General features: G+C 45.5%; 1 protein-coding gene across 6 annotated transcripts in view; it reads left to right on the forward strand.

Moving 5' to 3' along the window:
• LOC124614006 (galectin-4-like) overlaps nucleotides 1-20,371 on the forward strand; it is a 141,934-nt gene that overhangs the window by 23,482 nt on the left and 98,081 nt on the right. The window lies entirely within an intron of this gene.

Here is a 20,371-nt window from a genome sequence, read left to right on the forward strand (position 1 = left end):
TCCTAGTTATGATTAGGAGGAAGTTAATCATTAGACTTTAATGATATACCATATCTGCCTCAGCAACTGCCATCCATTGTCAGTCCATTAATTCTACAGTAGCCAGTGTCAAAAGTTAAGCTTAACTTATATTCCAAAGGAAAGTTTGCAAGTTTATCTAGTTTCATGTTAGCACATCTTCCAGGAAATTCACGAACTAGAAAGAATATACCTCTGCCACTCTGGCAGACAGTATTAGAAAGCAGATGGAGACAGTGTTTATTTTGCTTCTATATTATTAAATAAAAATGGGCTGAGGGGAAGGAAATGAAGGAGAGTCTAACCATCTGGTAGAATTTTGCACAGTGCATAATTTAATAATGGTAATCGATAGATGTGTTTTTTTACCCTCAAGTGTTGTTTACAAGGTTTAGTTTAAAAGTTGTAAATATCATGTATAAAAATATTTATGTTATTAATTTTTGGAACAATGGAAAATATAGGATGGAATAATGACAGTATTATGAAAAGAGGCACAACATGCAGCTGAACATAACATGCTCAGTTTCAGTGGCTGCTTTACTACACAAGTCATCTGGATCCTACCTTCCACCTCCAGCTTTTCTGACCTGCACAGATGGGAGTTATCCTTATAACACATTCTATGCATGTGTAATTATCCTGGCCTCAACCTACAGTTACATACTGCCACACTCTCCACCCAACAGTTTCCACCCTGTCTGTCCCATCACCTCCTCCCCATTCTCATCTCCCACCCTCTTTGTTTACCACCCTCTGCCCATGAACCCGCCCATCTTTCCCTGCTCCTTTCCTTTTTTGCTCTGTTTTCCCCAACTTCCTGCCTCACAATCTCCTGATGCTGCACCTGTTGGCATTATAGTCCCTGCACATTCCACCAGGCAATTCTCCTCTCTACCCCCCCCCCCCCCCCGTCCCATATATAGCTATCCATTCCCCTTCCCCAGACCCTCCAGATTGCTGCTTCCATTCCACGTGACATTTGAAATCTGGCCCAAGCTGCTGGAGTTGGCAGTTATGGCTGTGTGAGGTGTACTTGCTTGTGTGATTGAATGGTGTGTGTTTCTCTGTTTCTGACATAGGCTGTGGCCGAAAGTTTCTGTGTGTCTTTAATTGTGCCTGTCTGCAGCTTAACATGTCATCTTTACAGTTAGTGGCAGTCTGTCTTTTCCTGCAATTTTAATACTATGAAAAGGATAGACTGCTACTCACCATGTAGTTGAGATGTTGAGTTGCAGACAGGCATAACAAAAAGCCTGATAAACAAGTAAGCTTACAACCAAAAGGCCTTCTTCTACAGTACACACACACACACACACACACACACACACACACACACACGGAAGCATAACTCTCACACATGTGACCATTGTCTCTGGGTTCCGAGGCCAGGTATAATGTTCTTCACTTCAGTGACTGCTCTCAGTGTGTACTATCTGGATCCTTCCCACCAACACCAGCTTTTCTGAACTGTGCTAGTGGAAACTCTCCCTGCTAAACATCTTACTTTTCTGTAACCCCTTGGCCTCAACCTTTGCCTACACCCACCTGTTCCCCTCCCAGCTCTCACTCTAGCATTACACAACCTTCTGTTTCACCAGTGCACCCACAGTCTCTTCACTTCTCTCTTTTTGCCCTCCCCCCCCCCCCTCCCCTCCCCAACCCCACCACCCTTTGTAATCTCCTGCCTGCAACTAGCTGCCTCCCCCTGCGGGTTCGGGGGCGAGAATAGGCCCGCGGTATTCCTGCCTGTCATAAGAGGTGACTAAAAGGAGTCTCAAATGTTTCGGCCCTCATGTGATGGTTTCCTCTTGGGTTTGGCCACCATATTTCAAAATTATTCCAAAGAGCGAGCCAATTAGGGAAGGGTGCCTTACTTTGTGTATTGTGTCCATCGTGCATTGAGACCTTTAGCCAGCTTATTCATCGTTGCATTGCAGTCCCGCTCGCTCGCCATCTCTTGGGCGAGGATACATTCCTGGGTGCGATTTCCGCCATGCACTCTGCAGTGTCGCTTTTTGCACTGACGATGACCATGGACCACTTGCCACCTCATATCCAGCACGGTAGCCAGTCCGTTGTGGTGGGGCCACCATGTATCCTGTTGGTTGTAGCCCCCTGACAACACAGGGATCGCTCTACTGATGATGCCTGCTTCGTTAACTCCCCACATATACCAAGGAGTAGATGCCTATCTCCCTGGGGCATCGGGACTCCCGGAAATGGCCATCCTGCCAGGTGGCCCTTGCTGTGGCTGGGTGGTGCCCATGGGGAGGGCCCTTGGTTGGCGTAGGTGGCATCAGGGTGGATGACATGCAATGAAGCATGGCACATCTTCTCTTGCTGGTGGCAAACCACCAGCAGTCTCTAAGCGTTTGAAGTCTCACATTAATGCTAACATGTATGACCCCAAATTGTTCCCCTCCCTGGCCACACCATGGGAGGAACAAAAGGCTATGAATGACAGCGAGACGTATTCACCATGGTATCTAGTCTGTACGAGAGCTGATGGGGAATCCTTTGTGTCCACGAAGCCTCAGTTCTTTGTAGAGCATTTAGAGGACAAGTTTGAAGAGGTGGAGGGCTTGTTAAAAATGCGGTCCAGGTCAGTCTTGATAAAAACAGCATCCTCTGCCCAGTCACAGGCATTACTCGCTTGTAAGAAGCTGGGGGATGTTTCTGTTACTATCACGCCTCATAAAAGCTTAAATATGGTCCAGGACATTATCTTCCACCGGGATCTTCTTTTACAGTCGGATGACGAGCTGCACACAAACTTAGAGCGACAAGGTGTCCATTTCGTCCGGCGCATCCACTGGGGATAATCAGGTTGCCACCACTACCTTCATCTTGGCCTTCGAGGGTGACACATTACCTGAGAAAGTGAAGTTGATGCTCTACCGCTGTGATGTCATGCCATATATCCCTCCCCGGTGCGGTGCTTCAGGTGTTGGAAGTTCGGCCATATGTCTTCCCATTGTGCTTCCAGCTTCATATATCGTGATTGTGGTTGTCCATCCCATCCTGATACTCCATGTGCCCTGCCTCCCACCTGTGTCAACTGCGGAGAGCACCATCCCCCTTGTTCGCTGGACTGTAAGATTCTACAGAAGGAAAGGAAAATAATGGAATACAAGATCCTGGACCGATTGACCTACACTGAGGCTAAACAGAAATTTGAACGGCTTCATCACGTGCGCATGACATCCTCTTATGCGGCCACTGTCGCTCCTGTTACAGCTCCATCTGTTGTACCACACAGTCAGCTCTCAGAGCCAAAGGACCACACCTGCCCTCTTGATGGTGGGGGCACTTCCTTCCCTGTTGCTTGTTGCTCCTGCACCACCTACCTCAGGAGCAGAGGAGCAGCACCCCTCCCCCACCACAACCATCGGGGACACAAGTCCTCACCTCAAAGCCAGAGAAGTGTAAGTCTTCTTTGGCTTCTCTCGCTAGGAAAGGATCCCTTTGGTCACTCCCTTCCCAGGTTCCTACCAGTGGCAAACCAGACACTCGCCAGGGGCTGAAGAAGCCCCACATAGCTGGTTGTAGGGCTTCCCGGTCCTCTTTAGCCCAGGAGACTGAATCAAAGAAACCCTCCCAGCAAGGGCAACCAAAGGAACAGTGTGAAAAATCGAAATTGAAGACCCCTAAGACCAAGGAAATTGCGGTGGCACCCACTCCACTGCTACCTACAAGCTCTGCGTCTGAGGGTGGGATGGAGATTCTGGTGTCTGCTGAGGACCTAGATCTCGCTGGTCCCTGAGACTCGATAGATTTCGCTCCTGTCGGTACTCAATCGGTGGCACAGGTTACCCAGCGGCGTAATCTGTCTCCTCGGTCCCTTCACGCCTTTCTTGCCCATGGAAAATGTCATCCTCCAGTGGAACTGCAGCAGTTTTTTCCACCATCTTCCTGAGCTCTGACAACTTCTCAGCCTTCACCCTTTCCTCTGCACTGCTCTTCAGGAAACTTGGTTTCTGGTGATGCGAACCCCCGCCCTCCATGGCTATCGGGGTTATTATAAGAACCGGGCAGCTCATGAGAGGGTATCAGGTGGCGTCTGCATCTGCGTCCTTCACTCTCTTTACAGCGAGTCTGTCCCTCTACAAACACCTTTAGAGGCTGTCGCTGTTCAGGTGTGGACGCCTCAGGCCGTTACTGTCTGCAGTCTCTATCTTCCACCGGATGGTGATGTCCCGCAGCATGTCCTGGCTGCACTGATAGCCCAATTGCCGCCAGCTGTTACTGGGCGACTTCAACACTCATAACCCTCTGTGAGGTGGATAGTGGCAACAGGTCGAGGCAGCATCTTTGAGCAAGTATTGGCACAGCTCGACCTTTCTCTTTTTTTGCCTTGGTGGTCGCCCTCTACCCACCCCCCCCCCCACCCCCACCCCCACCCCCCCCCCGTGGCGGCTGCGTGCGCGACCCCACCGCCTCATTCGCCAATGCAAGCAGGAGTGCTGGGAAAGGTATGTCTCCTCCATTGGCCTTTGTACCTCTCCATTGCAGGTTTGGGCCAAGATTAGGCGACACTCTGGCTATCAGACCCCCATCAGTGAACCTGTGCTTTCACTGAATGGAGCAGTCTGTTCTGACTCTGACACAATTGCAAACTGCTTAGCAGAACATTTTGCTCAGAGTTCCAGTTCTGCGAATTACCCACTGGCCTTCCACTCCCTGAAACAACGGTTGGAATGTCGGAGCCTTTCCATTCACATGCACCATGCTGAATCGTACAATGCTCCATTCAGTGAGCTCCAAAGTGCCCTAGCCGCTTGCCCTGATATGGCTCCCGGGCCAGATCGCATCCACTGTCAGATGCTGAAACACCTCTCGATGGACTGCCAGCGTCGCCTCCTAGACCGTTTCAACTGTATCTGGCTTACAATTCAGCATCCCCTTCCGCATTTTGGTTGCTGGACCCCACCCTTCACAGCGGGATCCAACTCGCCACTGAAGCTTTCTGGACAAGCCCTGTCAACAGCATACTTGTGGAGGTAGGTGCCCCTCCATTGCAGTTCCGGCGCCAACAATTACTGGCTGCTTGTGCAACACACATTTGTAGCTTGTCCGGGTATCCCAATTATTGTCTCCTGTTCCCTCAGTCGGTCGTCCATCTTCCAGAATGGCGGCCCCGGTCAGGGTGCACAGTTGCGGTTCGCGTCAGAGCTCTTCTCTCTGGGCTTGAGGTTTTCCCTCTTCCACCTCTTTTCCGGGCCCCTTTGTGTATACCCCCGTGGTGTGTGCCCCGCCCTTGCTTTTGGCTCGATTTGGCACAGGGCCCGAAGGACTCAGTCCCTCCTGAAACCCTCTGCCCTCCGCTTTCTTTCCATCCTTACCATGTATCAGGGCTCTGGCGTTGTCTACACTGATGGTTCGATGGTTGCTGGTCATGTCGGTTACGCTCTCACTCAAGGGGACCATTACAAACAACACTCATTGCCGGCTGGCTGCAGTGTTCTCACTGCCGAGCTGGTCGCCATCTCTCGCACCCTGGTGTATATCCGCTCCTGCTCAGGTGAGTCCTTCGTTGTCTGTAGTTATGAGCTATCGACCAGTGTTTCCCTCTCTTTTGTCTGGTGATCCAGGAGTCCCTTCATACTCCTGCCTGTTGTGGCCACTCTGTGGACTTTGTGGACCCCGGGTCATGTCGGATACCAGGAAATGAACGTGTTGACGTGCTGGCCAAACAGGCTGTCAGTGCACCAGCCTTGGAGATTGGCCTTACCCTCATTATTCCAAATTGCTTACCAGGTCTTTTGTGATCTTGACTATATATTTTTCTTTTACCTCCACTGTGAGCATCTTCTCTGAAAAGACCAAAGAAAAGTAGCGTGCTAATTTGTTCTTTTGAGTAAAGCACTTCTCACGTTCTTGGCTTTATATTTGGTGGTGAGGTATTTCATTACATTACTCCATTTAATAAGGAAAGGTGTGGGGCAAAAGCTATCTGTAAGAGTAAATTAATCACTCATTTTCTGTGTTAAATGTTCATTGCATGATCTGTGGAAGATGTTATAATGAAGTATCTGTAGAAGATGTCATGATAAAATAAGATTTTTTCTGTGATTGTGCACCATAGGGCCTGAGAGTAGAGATCAGTAATCACACACTAGATGAGGCTTCCTGTGTAAAGTTCTTAGGCATCACAATGGGTAATAAACTGAGATGACACTAAAAAGTTCATTTCTGCCTGCTTCACACTTATTGTGTTTGTCTGCCGACAGGGTTGATGGTAATCTATGGACACTATCATTCAATACTCATGGACATGGGACAGTGATTTACAGTATAAGTAATATAAATGGAACCACACAGCCATGGTGACTACACCTTCAGAACATGCATTCCTAATGAGTAGGTGTCCACAGCACCGAGTTATTGTAGGATTCTATGATAGATGAGCCAAGGACTGGAAGTACTGGGACCTAATGGTGACACAAATGTAGCATTGGAACTTGTAGTCTGAATAATAAATACTTTGAAAATATGGTTGTGGTTGCATGGAGTGGGGGATAAGGAGGTAACACCTTTGGGGTCAGTGACAGATGACTTTTGCATAGGGAAAGTCTGATTTGATGCATGCTTGGAGGTGGTACCATGGGTAAGCGAGGGCTACGACATGATCCTAGGAGTAGATTTCTTGCATCAACATCATGCCAAAATTGACCTTGGACAACGAACTGTGGAACTTGGTGGAATGCTATTTCAGCTAGGGGAAACTGTTGTCGATTCTGAGCTGTCGCGAGGGGTGTTCAACATAATGAACAAACCAATTGAGCCGCGTACATTAGCATTAAGGCTTAATTCGCATGTGTGTGTGTCTAGTGGCACCGGGAAGTCGCTTTGGGTAAGTGTAGAGTCAAATCTACCTGTGGGTACGGTATGTGTTATTGAACCATTGGACGATAATGAAGTTTTGGGTCCGTTAGGTTGTTTTGTGAAACGTAGTATTGTACGCGTACAAGAGGGAAACGATGGGCGAGTAGTCCCCGTGAACTTGAATAATTTTAGCGCTGTAGACGCGAATTTGAGGAAAGGAGTTTTAGTAGCGAATTTGGATGCACCAGATGGCGAAGACTGGTGTTCGAGAGGTAGGCGTAGTGATCAACCACTAACTGCTGATAGAACTGCATTGCATAGCAAAGTTAAGCATTTGAAAGGAGGAGAAAAAGCACATATGGAAGAAATGTTGTAGGAATTTAAGGATTTGTTTTTTCTGCAAGGGCTGTTACCAGCAACTCCATTACTTCAACATAGGATACCAACAGGGAACGAAGCACGTGTTTACCATAAACCATACAGAATACTGAGGTATTTGCAGCCGATTGTAGAGGATTTCATTGATCAGCAGCTTGCGGATGGTATTATTGAGCATAGTAATAGTTGCTGGGGAGCGGGCATTGTCGTTGTGCCTAAAAAAAATCTATGGATGGAACTAAGAAATACAGGTTCTGTTGTGACTACCGATACCTCAATAATAAGACAGTAATGCATACCCCATTCCAAACATATCGGAGACTTTGTATCATTTAGGACAGTGCCAAAACTTTTCTACAATGGATTTTACAAGTGGTTATCATCAAATAGAGGTGGCTCCAGAGGATCGTCCAAAAACTGCTTTCTCTTCTCCTGGAGGCCATTACCAGTACATCAGAATGTCATTCGGTTTGAAAAACACTCCAGCAATGTTTCAGAGGTTGCTAGAAAGTGTGTTGAGGGGTTTGAAACCACGGCGGTGTCTTGTCTATTTGGATAACATTATAGTGTTTTCAAGTAGTATGGAGGAGCAGCATAGACAGCGGTAAAGGGAAGTCTTTATGAGGTTAAGAGCAGCTCATTTGACATTGAGCCTGGAGGAGTATCATTTTGCATTGGAGGAAGTGAAATATTTAGGTCATATCATCAGTAAGGACGGAGTGCGAACAGATCTGAGGTTGGTACATGCTGTAAGGGAGCCGAAAACAGTTAAGGAAGTGCAATCATTTGTCAAAATTTGCAATTTCTATCAAAAGTTCGTGAAGGGTTTTGCAGATTTAGCACATCCATTGAGGTGATTGTTATGGAAGGGTGTAAAATTTGAGTGGACCGAAGAGTGTCAGAAAGCATTTGACAAACTGAAAGAAGTGTTAACATCAAGTCCCGTTCTTGTGTTTCCAGATTTTGAAAAGGAATTTATTCTAGCATGTGATGCATCAAATCAAGCTTTAGGGTGTGTTCTTAGTCAGGAAATAGATGGGAAAGAACATCCTCTAGCCTGTGTGTCTAAGCAGTTGAATGCAGCTGAGAAGAATTACTCAAAAACAGAGAGGGAGATGCTTAGCGTAATCAATGGAATCACATATTTTAAATGTTATTTCTATAGAAGATTATTTCGGGTAGTGACAGATCATGCTGCATTTGAAGTGGTTGTTGGGGTTGAAGGATCTGTCCACTAGACTCACTAGGTTGGCTATGACGCTTAGTGAATTCAACTACGAGGTGGTGCCCAAGCCTGGGAAGAAGCACAATAATGTGGATGCACTGAGTAGAAAGGTGGCAAAATTAGAAGTCATAGGATATGACCTAGCAGTATGACAACAATTACAGGACGCTGACAACAATTGTAAATTGTATCGGACAGAACCACAATTTAATATGTACGACAGTCTTCTGTGCAGGGAAACAAAGTTAGGGCCAAGGGTAGTAGTGCCAGCGAAGCTGAGAGATGAGGTTTCAAAAAAGCACATGATCACGTGTTATGGTGGGAGTAGGGCGACGAATAGGAGAATGTCGGAGAGGTATTGGTGGAGGGATAGGAAAGTAGATGTGGATCAGTATGTCAAGAATTGTATGCCATGTGTGCAGAGAGCAGATTTGAGTCAGAAAAGGATACAGCTATGACGATTGCCAGAAGCGACATGTCCATTGTCTACGTTGGGAACTGATATCTTAGGACCTTTCAGGCGAACACTGTCGGGGGAACAGAGTCATTCTGACAATAATAGACCATTTTTCGAGGTTGTGGAGATGGTGGGTATGCCAAATCAACAGGCAGCAATGGTCGCGCAACCGTTAATAAGCAACTGGCTTTTGAAGTTTGGTGTGCTGGAGACAATAATTACTGACCAAGGGACCAACTTCGTGTCAGACTTAATGAAGGAACTGTGTAAATTTTTGAACGTAAAGAAGTTGACGACGAGTTCATTGCGTCCACAAGCGAACGGAAGGACAGAACGGGTACACAGAACAATCGGAAAGGTACGGAGTTTATATGTGGATTCTCATCATCGTCAGTGGGACGAGTATTTGAAGCATATTGTATGCGCATACAATGCAAAAATCCATACCAATACTGGTTTGTCTCGGTTTGAGGTAGTGTATGGGCGAAAAATGCCGTCACAGTTTGATTTATGAAGCTACAGAAAGAAAAGACCGGTGAATCTGTATGTCAGTTCACGAGCACAATTCGGGATGTTTGAAAATGGGTACAAAAGGCAAATACGAAGGTTTTGGAAAGGCAGGAAGGCGCAGTGAAGCGGAAAGGAAGTTTGCTGCAGTAAAGTGTAGGGCAATGGGTAATGTTATCCAGCCCCTATATGCAAAAAGGGAATATGAAGAAGTTCGTCACGAGGTGTCAAGGGCCATACCAAGTAGTTGAAACCACATCCCCTGTTAATGTTAAGCTTCAGCTGCCAACTTCCGGATGTGATTCCAGGCATGTCACGGGAAGGGAAGAGGAAGAAAGAGAGAGTGAAGAGAGGTGTTCAGTGCAGAGAAAACCAGGAAAATAGAGTACAGCATAATGTAACATATGGTTTGCGATCCAGAAAGTACTAGAGTATTTGGAGTTTTTTGTTTTCTTGTTATGTATCATTGGGTTTGCGTAGATTATATAGGCATTGTATTTGCATATGTTGTATGTGTTTTTGAGTATTGTGAGCCTGCTAGGGACAGTAGTCTTTTTGAAGAGGGAGGAAGGGTAATGGTGATCCTTGTCCGCAGGTCACTGAAAAGGAGAGCGTTGAGCAAATTTGTCAGGGTGTATACGACCCGGGACGATCGGGAGATCCAGGAAAAACCCGGGAATTTTTTCATCCGGGAGAAAACCGGGAATTTTTTTGGATTCCGGGAATTTTTCATTGTTTTAGTTTTCAGTTACTTTTTTTTAAATTTTGACTGGTAAGAATCGATACTCTAACGAAGGATATTACTGTATCCCGCTATTGCAGAATAATACTTTAACAATAAAACATAAATGAGAGATAAAAACGAAAATAACTTAAATTGCAAAGGAAATGCGCCATATACAACGACACACAGTGCTCATGCAAGCGTCTGCCAACAGCAAAATGGATGCAATGCTTCATAACAACAAATCGCCTCCAGTGAGCGCGAAGTCACACTGTTTACATTAGATTCGTTTTAGCAGTTACGAGCTGGCTCGTGCGCATGCGCAGTTGAGTCGCGTTTGAACAGAGGATTCTCCCGCTTCTTGGTACAGGAATGTGGCTATTGGCTATGCAAGCAGTCGCAGCAAGCAACTAGATGTTACCGTGAAAAGGGGGCACCAAATTCATATTCTGGAAGGAAAAAAAAAACATGTTTCGCAAAGCGCCTAATATCCAGCGCACGTTTGTCTATCAATTATTTTGAAACGCTTCCCTGTTGGTTTTTGAACACATTTGAAGTTGATTTCTGAATGAATCATAAGTTGATTTTTGAAAGCATGCATAGTGCACATCACGTCTCTGTCAGCAGAATCCTCGTCATATCTAGAAATAAACTTCCCGCAGACGAAAGGGGGTGGGGCTATACGAGCTGAACGGCGTAAAGCCGAACGGATAAATGCCAATCGTTGTCTGATTATGTGGTTGATTGGGTTTGCGAATGATAAGCGTTGTTATAATTACTAGTGAAATCCATAGATTCAGACTAACAGAATGGAAATAAACGACTGACAGGGATAACAGGTGAGAAATATTACGTACTATCTTCTCGGTGCACCCAAGAAAATGAAATTTTGACAGAAAATTTTTGGCCAGGTCGCTGCACTAGTAAGGACCAGTTGTACAGTGCCCGGCTAGCAGCTGCTTAAGTTCTATGCTGGAAGTAACGCGGAAAACGTGTTGTACGTACACGTAATAACGCCTAACCGGAAAACAATCGAGGGATAACTAAACCTGTGATTCTGGCAGGGTTAGAGAAATTAATCAGCGAACAAATTTTGACAATGGTAGGAATAGCTGCAGAAATGGTGATGACAAGATTGTTTGTTAGAACGAGGAAGGATAAGAAACGGGGACATGACACAAATCATGGGAGAATAAGACGATTTCAAATTTATAAAAAAATTTCGTAATGCTACTTTTCGATCTCGTTTGAGAAGCTGGTGCGTATGAATGAAATGTGAAACTATTTCCTAACATAAAGCTTTTTGCTTTTAGTACGCCTAATAGGCATTTGATATTGGCACGTCGTGAATTCTATTCTGTCGTGTTATAAAAACGGTCATTTGTGCCAAAACAGTCTCGTTTATTTGGTGTGTCTTACAAAATTGCTCCAATATTAGAAAGGCCTCTTTTGTTTTATCTAGCAGACAGTGACGAAATAGACGTAATCAGATCGAGGAACCACACCAGTCTTGGGTATTATTTGTGTTAACAGCTTTTACAGCATTTGGTAACGACATTCCGATTTTTCATGTAGTGAATCGTTTGACGAGCATTGATGAGGTAATAGATTCTTTCGCAGAAAGCAAAGCTGTAGCAAGATTAGAGAAAAAAAATGCTAGGAGCTAAGGATTGAAGAAATGTGTAGTTTCTTGCCTGTCTCTTTCCTTTATTGGTTTTATGTATCCTATATTTAATTTTATGTCACACAAAACACCAAGTTATTAGCTAATAGGCAATAAAGAGTGTAATTTTTCTGAGGAATTCTTGTTCTCCCGGTTACAAATAATCCTATCAGCCATTAATTGCGAGATTTTTTTTAAAAAAGAGTGGGGCAGGCTGTCAAACTGGCCGACTGGGAGCAGCAGGAGAGGTACCACAGGACATTTCATCTTCCACTGTCTTGATTATAGTTTGATGACATCCATTACAAAATATACATGTTTCAATTCCACAGAGCGAAATACAGTGACTTGAGATAGAAGAATGCTTTATGAAGAGGCGTAGTACAGCACTTTGGGACACTTAAGACCAAATAACATGTCTCACATTTCCTCGAAGACATATATTTTATGTTTCAGACTTTTCAGAAAGATGTGCGCTACAAGATGAACATATTTTTGAAAATTCGTTTTTTTTTTTTGACCCGGTTTGCAAATATCGTAGATCGAAGCTGATGCGCAGAGCAGTCTGAGTTATAGTGGATAGCCCTCACGTGACCCATGTTAACATTTAGCGATTTTGATGTTTCCCTTTCGTTTACTCTCACGTCAAATGAAAACAAAACATATATGTGGCCGGGATCTATCACGTGAATTAAAATACATTCACATAATTACGGAAGGCTAAAATGTCATTAGTTTCAGATTTTATTTTATTTCTACCTTTCTGACTGTCAAGCATTAATCGCCCTGCAGAACAATGGAGTTATTTTTGTCTGTTTGCTAAAGAAATTTGACTTTTATTAACCTTTTCCGCAGAGGCAGTCAATGTATTTGAAACGAAATGTTTAAATCCACAGTACTGGCTAGTTTCAACTGCTCGCTGCATTCCAAGTGCACATTTTCATCTTCTAGCACATATGGCGTTATGCCATAATGAAGAACCAAACATGATATAATACAGTACTGGTGCTCCAAGAAAATTTACATCCCGAAAACCCCACTGAAAAGCTTAATATCAGGTCGAGGTCTACTTGATTGGGAATCTGGACATACGAATGTGCACTTTAAGTATGCACTTTAAATGTGCACATTTTAGTAATGGTTCACAAAATTCCGATGCTCTCGGAGTATCCCCTGATGTACTGTTTCTTTTATGACATAATGTATGATCTTTCAATGTTTTACGCGTACGTATATTCGGGCTTCCTGCGTAATGGTAGCTGCACAAGCCAACGCCACCTAGGTGGCGTTGCACAAGCACGGTGTCGCCTGTTATCTGCGCTCTCTGGCAACTGATGAAACGAACCTATTTCTAAGAGGTCGCTGGAAAATATTGCGAATGATGGTTTGAAAAGTGTTACTTTCAAAGTAAATATCCTTTTACGTTAGTTGAACTATGTGCGAGAATGTACCATGAATTTATTAAATCACAGTGTGTTTGACGCTCATTTAAAAATCAGCTCTTTGATGACGAGCCATTTAGAAGAATTTCGATGCCTGAAGATTAGACGTTTGTCATTATTAAATATTTTACTGGCACGTTTGTGTGATTCTTAAAGTGTAACACGCGCAAAAGAGATCAACATTATATGCGAAATCACAGCTTCTCTTGCAGCTGATTAACCTTAGAGACCAATATTATATGTGAAAGCTTTGCTTTTCTTGCAGCAACACTATGTCTATTAATTTAAACTATTAACTTTTCCTGTTTGTGTGTTCGTGCTACGTAACAGTGATGTTGCTGTTGGCTGACTACATCACGTGTCCTATGCTCTGAATATCCCCCGTCATCGACTGCCGAGACCACATGACAGGAGCTATGACTGGCTTACAGAAACGCATCACAATCTCGATTTCAATGATTCGGAAAATAACATGTGGTTTTTGGTGGAATTCCAATGTATACTTTCGTAATAAGAAAATTCGCAACGTACATGTTGCTGCACATAAAAGATATTTCCGAAACGCCTCTTTTTCTCTGAGTTCCGTTTTCTAAAGTGCCGGGAAATTCTATGCCCGTGTATAAAACCTTAACCATTCAAAGGATTGATCAGGCGGGATATATAGTCATTTAACACGGAAAAAGCGTGTTTTGACGCGGGAGAAAGTGTATTTTTAACCGGGAAAGATCCAGGAATTTTTGTTCTTTGTCCATGTATACACCCTGTTTGTAGAAGTAAAAAGTGAAGAGGTATTGCTGATCTTGGCAGTTAACAGCCGGTACGCTGAGATGACAAGGGAGGAATTATGGAACTGCCATAGAGGGAAGGTAACGGTATGTCCAGCCAATCCGAACACGTGCACGGTGCAGTTATTTTTAGCCAGGAGGAAAGAAATACACTGCCCAAGGGACATCGTGGAGCCAAAATTGAGCTTGCAATGGATCGAGATCCATTGGATCTTCTCCATCTACGAAAATTTGATAGTAGTAGCAAGTTGTTTTGAGCAGGGAGTATTTGCAGAAGCAAAACCTATAGAGTTTGGGGGGAGCGGAATTTTAATCCATGGAACTGCGTGTAACATAATAGGACCAAACTTCCATCTGCCAGCGTCAATTTCGGGAGTCACGCAATTGAATGGTACACAGGCACAGCTGTACTGGCCAGAAGCAACTTTAGAGTTTTGCCAAAGCAGAATCTGACCTTGTTAAATCAAACTCTGGAGTCAGGTCTGTTGAGATGCGTAAACCAGTTCATTTCAGAGCAAGAGGGCCGCATATCAGCCGAACATCTTGTGCAGCTTGTCGTTCAATATAGGGAAAGGCAACAACAAATATTGATCGTTTTGAGCACCTCTGTGCCAAGTGTCATCGCACCCTTAACTTTGTTGTGTGTTGTTTTTCATTTTGATCAGGCAGAGAGCCAATTCCAAGAGGAAACCGACGGTAGTCCAAATCCCAGTGGATTGGATACTGAGGGCGTAAGATGGGTAGGTAAGGGGTTGATGGAGCATTAAGTGGAGTCGTCATCCAGTAAGGAATTTTTACATTTTGTCTCATGTCATGTGTTTAAGGGGACTAGATCACATGTAAGTTTTCTAGTAGTAGTAGTAGTAGTAGTAGTAGTAGTAAATATGTCATAAGTACGTGCCAACCTAAACAAGTTTAGGAGTAGTTAGAGGTTGCCCCAGGGACCGTGTCTTTCTGAAGGGGGAATAATGTAGGAGCACCACCATTTAAGATAGAAAAAAGTTAGATTCGGTGCAGTATTTCTGAGCGCAAAAGTTACAGCCAGGTACAAGCCTGTTGACAGAAAGTTACACTTGCCAGCGGTTGCAAAGTAGAATGGAGGCCACAGGGCCGTCGAACCACTGAAAAGAGTAAACGCAGCAGTTATCATGGCGCAAGTTATAGGCAGAAGGGGCCCACTGGTGCAACCTAGGTGTTATGAATATGTGACTCGGAGTGGCGCGTTAGGAAAACAGAGGGACACAGCTGCGTATAAATAGGTGCAGGTTTTCTAACAAGGGGGATTCAAGTGTGGCAGCTTTCCTGAACAGCAGGGTGTCACACCACCAGCTACACGCCGCGGGTTGCTGGTTTGACTCTTTGAGGCCAACGTGGGGTCTGTAGCCATCCAGCGGTGGGCCACTCGACAGCTCGCTACTGCAGGCAGTCTTGTTGGCCAACACATGCCGGAGGCATCCTGAGGCAAGGGTCGCAGATTTGGCTGTCAGATCACAGGCACTTGTTGTCGCCCGCAGTCTTAACACTGGCAGGAAAGAGGCACACAGCGGGCCGCCCTGTGGCTCCCAGCGAGCGGCGCTAAGGCAACGGGTATGAAGGCTGCTGAGTTGGCTTCCGGCGCATCCTGACGTGGTCAAAACTTCACAGCTGTACACAGCCAGCACGCCACAGTATGTTGCACAGGTCGCTGAGATAGCCCTTCCGCGCCAAGCTGTTTCAAAGACAGCAAAGTGGTGTCCTCGGCATCGCAGGATCCTGTGATGTAAATGGAGAGGAATGAAGCACTGTAGCTGGGAATAATAAAACACTTGAATATCATGGCCGCGTTTTAATACAGCATCCTGACAGTTTTCATCCACGTCCAATATTCCTCCACCACACGCCAACATCTTTATTTGACACCGACAGCTACAGTGGAGAGACTAACTGTTAAAGGGCTATGGCAATATAAACTAAAAATGAAGAGAGTTTCTATTCACATCCATTAATAGCTGTTTCCATCCTTTTACAAAAGTAATGTCACCAGTAGTGTGTATTTATATAGTCTAATAACCACTCCTTCTTTTCACTACAACAAATAAAGTTTAGTCTAGCCTCTGTTACACCTTTAGATACTTCCATTCCTTCTTATAGTTAATAAAACCCACAAACTGCCATTCCTCCAGTCTTCAACTGACCTGAAAGTTTACTATGATGTTTTATCTTTGACAGTAAGCACTGCTCCTCTCTGTTCTCCACCAGTCCCTGATGAACTGCCCTCTTGTCCTCTGGGCTGCTTCCAACTCCTCACACTGCTGTCATCAATTCACAGTTCCACTACCAGGCCCGACTCCAGACCAATACTCACTGCCTACACTACTCTTTTTACTCTTGTACTTTGCTGTGCTACTCTTGGCATCTGCCGTCTTGTGACCGGCTGTCTCATAAACAATGTCAGCGACAAGCTGCCATTGGTCACTCTGTTACCTGCTACCTTCCCCCTCCCCACCCCCCAGGGAGCTTACAGATCTTCTTTTGTGAGATCGTGTGTGGCACTCATGGGGTTGGAATCTCCCGGGCCGCATTTCCTTCTCCGTGCACCTCCTCCTCCTCCTCCTCCCCCCCCCCCCTCACTCTTTTCTCAGTGCCCCCTCATTCCTCTATCTCATTGTTCTTACTTATGTCAACCTGGCTACCCACCTGGTTTCCCATGTTCCTTGCAGTTTTGTTCCCCTTGTCTTTTCTCTTTTGCCCTTCCTTTTTGGCATGTTTGGTGCCCCTTTTCGGTTTACCTCCACTTCTAAATTTTCTCTCCCTACTATGAGTCATTTGGGAAAGAACTCCATCCCTAGCGTCTATGGTGTGGGTCATCTCCCACCTTTCTTCTCTGCCGCAGCCCCTCTTTTCCCCACTAGGTCACCAGCACATGTAGCCAGTCCATGTGATGGACCTGTGACATACCCATCATGCTGAGCCCCCTGACAACACAGGGATCTTACTTCTGTTACCTAAGCTGTTGCCTCTCCATGCAAGCCTGGGAGTGGTTGTTTGTTACTCCAGAATGTTGGAGCTCCTGCCAACGGTCACCATACTGTGACTGGATGGCATCCATGGGAAGAGCCCCTGATCAGAGCGGGTGATATCAGGGCTTATTCTTTGCATGTGAAACAAAACTCTGGTTGTTATTCTATGGCCGTCTCATTGATTGGCAACGGATCACTGGTTGATGCTTCTTACGACCCTGTGGCCTTCCTTTCCCTGGCTAAACCGTGGGTCGGAGGGTCAGCTCACTGGTTTGGGGTGAAACACTTTCCCCGCTACCTGGTGTGCTGTAGAATTGATGGGGACACATTCACTGCCACTAAGCTGTTATTTTTTTGTGGGAAATATCGAAGGAAAGTATGGTGAAGTGGAGTCTCTCAGTAAGATGTGGTCAGGTTCCCTGTTAATCAAAATTTCAGCACCCAATCTGCAACTCTTCATGCTTGTGATTGTCTTGGTGGCGTCCTGGTTCCATTATACCTCACCACTGTTTGAATATGGCCCTGGGAATCATTTTTCATAGGGACCTCATTATTCAAACTGATGAGAAATTCCGGGCCAATCTGGAATGACAGGATGTTCATTTTGTTTGGAATGTGCAGAAAGATCTTAAGGGCAATTGCACCGATACCAGCACCTTTATTCTTGCTTTCGAGGGAGATACCCTCCCAGAGGAGGTCAAGGTTGTGTGTTATTGGGTTGATGTGAAGCCATACGTCCCGCGTTAAGTGTTTGTGTTTCGGGCATGTCTCTCTGAACTACAGCGGACACTCTGCATGGCAACTGTGGACACCCACTGTATGAGGGTAGCCGCTGTGTTCCACCACCCGTGTTTGTTAACTGTCATGACCGTCACTCTCCACACTCATCAATTGCTCAGCTTATAAGAAAGAAAAGAAGATACAGGAATGTAAGTTCCTGAATCGTTTATCTTACACTGAGGGTTGTCCGAAATTTGATTGACTTCATCCTGTGTTGATGACTTTTACTTTTGCTTCTGGTAGGTCCTTTCGCCCTCCTTCCTCTTCCTTACCCTATTTCCGTCCCCCTCTCCTCTTCCTGTCCTTTGTGGTTCCCATGTCCTCCCACCCAGGTGCCAATGCCCCTCACCGGCCGAAGAAGTTGCCCCCCTTCCCTGGCGCACAGCGGTTATCGGGCTCTCTCCTGTGACCCCTTCCCCTGGCATCTCTCAGGCCAGAGGCCCACTCCGACAACTTGGCCACAGAACACGCCGTCTGTATGCCCCAAGGTCGCCCGCTCTCTTTAGGTTCCAGATCTTGCAGAATCGTGTTCTTCCTCCATGCCCTCCCTCCTCAACATGCCCCACCACACGTAGCATTTCTATATCTGCTTCTACATCAGTACTCCACAAGCCAGCGAATGGTGTGTGGGGGAGGGTACCATGTACCACTACTAGTCATTTTCTTTTCTGTTCCATTCACAAATAGAACGAGGGTAAAAGACTGGGACACCCATGCTCTTACTGTTTCCACCCATCCCCCTCCTGTTCTTTCCTCTTCCTACTTCTCTGACTTCCCTTTTCCCTCTTTGTTTGCACATTACCCCTTCCCCTTGACTGGACTGTGCTGTTGATTCCTGCCATCAGAGATCATGGGACTGATGACCTTGCTGTTTGGTCCCCTCTCCTGAATCAACCAACCAACTGACCCACCAACCCTGCTACCCCCACTGCCTCTCTTGCTTCTTCCAGATCAGTTTCCCAGTACAAAAGTGGCCTGGGAACTACAGCTATTAGTGTACATGGGAAAGCACACACTTCCAATCCATTTTTGGAAAACAGCTTGAGAATTCCCAGAGCCACCATGGTCCCACAGTGACTCACGGAACCACAAGGCATTGTGACAGACACTTCTGAGAACGACCCAACCTGCCCATGTTGAGTCTTTGGGAGCTCCTGAGAGACCTGTGTCCTATGTTCACAAAACAGCCTCGGAGTTCCCAGAGACACCATGGTTCCACAGCGACTCCATGGGTTGCAAGGTGTTTTGCCAAACATTTCCAAGAACAATACAAATTCTCTGTGTCCAGCATTCCCAGGGCTCCTGTTACCAAGTGAGCAGCTACATCTCCAAACTGTAGTCCCACTAAATGAGCTGTCACACATGCTGTAGCATAAAGCAACATTTCACAGCTAGCTACATGAGAGAAAGTAAGTTCCTGTTACAACATACATGGCTGGAGCAAGTAGAAATACTCCCAGCTGGCAGCAACACTTCCTTTGCTGTCGTGTGCTCGTCCGGTACAGTCTGTGTGCCAGTCATCAGTCGGATGTGTAGCCAAGCAGCTACAGTGTAATTGAACAACACCATCTACTCAGTAAAACTACTGGTCTATGAGTAGTCAGCTAGCCCTCATAGTACTGGGCTTTGAACCAGATCCGCTGAGGTGAGACCACCCGTGACGTACCATCGCCTAACACTCCAGCCTGCCTTTGAAAGCTTGTGTTTCACTTGGCCTTTGCTCACACCTGCCAGCCCCCTTGGTCCGTGGGTGGTGTATGCAAGTCCAGCAGTAAGCTCACTGCTTTCCATAGCTGACCACCCTTCTGGTGTCAGGAAGGCTGTGTCGCCAGCAGCTGTGGTTATGTGGACTCTGCATCCCCTGCCTCAGTAGACTCACTCACCATCACCAGCCACAGACAGCACCTGCCCATAACCATTGACGTCCTGTGTAAGAAACAACAAATAATAAATCGTGCTTTAAAGAGCCAATATTTTTAACTATTCATTAGCCACAGTACTGAAAGACCCCACCCCTTCCACAAACACCATTCTGGGGGCAGAAGTGGCCATGCTGCAACACTGGGGTCAGCGTAGTGGTCAATACAAACATGACACTACTGCATCCTCACAATGTGTGAACCAGTGAATAGGAATCCAGTATTCTTGAGTGTCAAAGTATGCTAGTGAAGAGGCTACTTTAGGGTAGCAAACTGTAGGTTGGCTTTAAAATGATTCAAACACTGTTCTTCACCACCCCTTCTCGAATGTTAACAGATTATGGGACGCAAATATGACACTGACAGACAGTGTGGATGTTCTGGTAATCTGTTTGAGAGCAGTTGTGGGGAAATGACCATTATCATGCTTTCATGCAAAAATCAGCACTGTTCAGTGTTTTTATTTTTATTTTTTTATCTTTTTCATGAAATTCTGTTGTCCTCTTCATGACAAAATTCACAAAATTACATCATTAATTGAAGGCAAAATACAGGGTGTATCAAAAAGAATCATACGATTTGACAATGTATATTTCTGAAACTAATAAGCATATACAATGAATTTTGATTTTTGATGAACAGGAGA

The sequence above is a fragment of the Schistocerca americana genome, chromosome 4, assembly GCF_021461395.2.
Source record: "Schistocerca americana isolate TAMUIC-IGC-003095 chromosome 4, iqSchAmer2.1, whole genome shotgun sequence".
Lineage (NCBI taxonomy): Eukaryota > Metazoa > Arthropoda > Insecta > Orthoptera > Acrididae > Schistocerca > Schistocerca americana.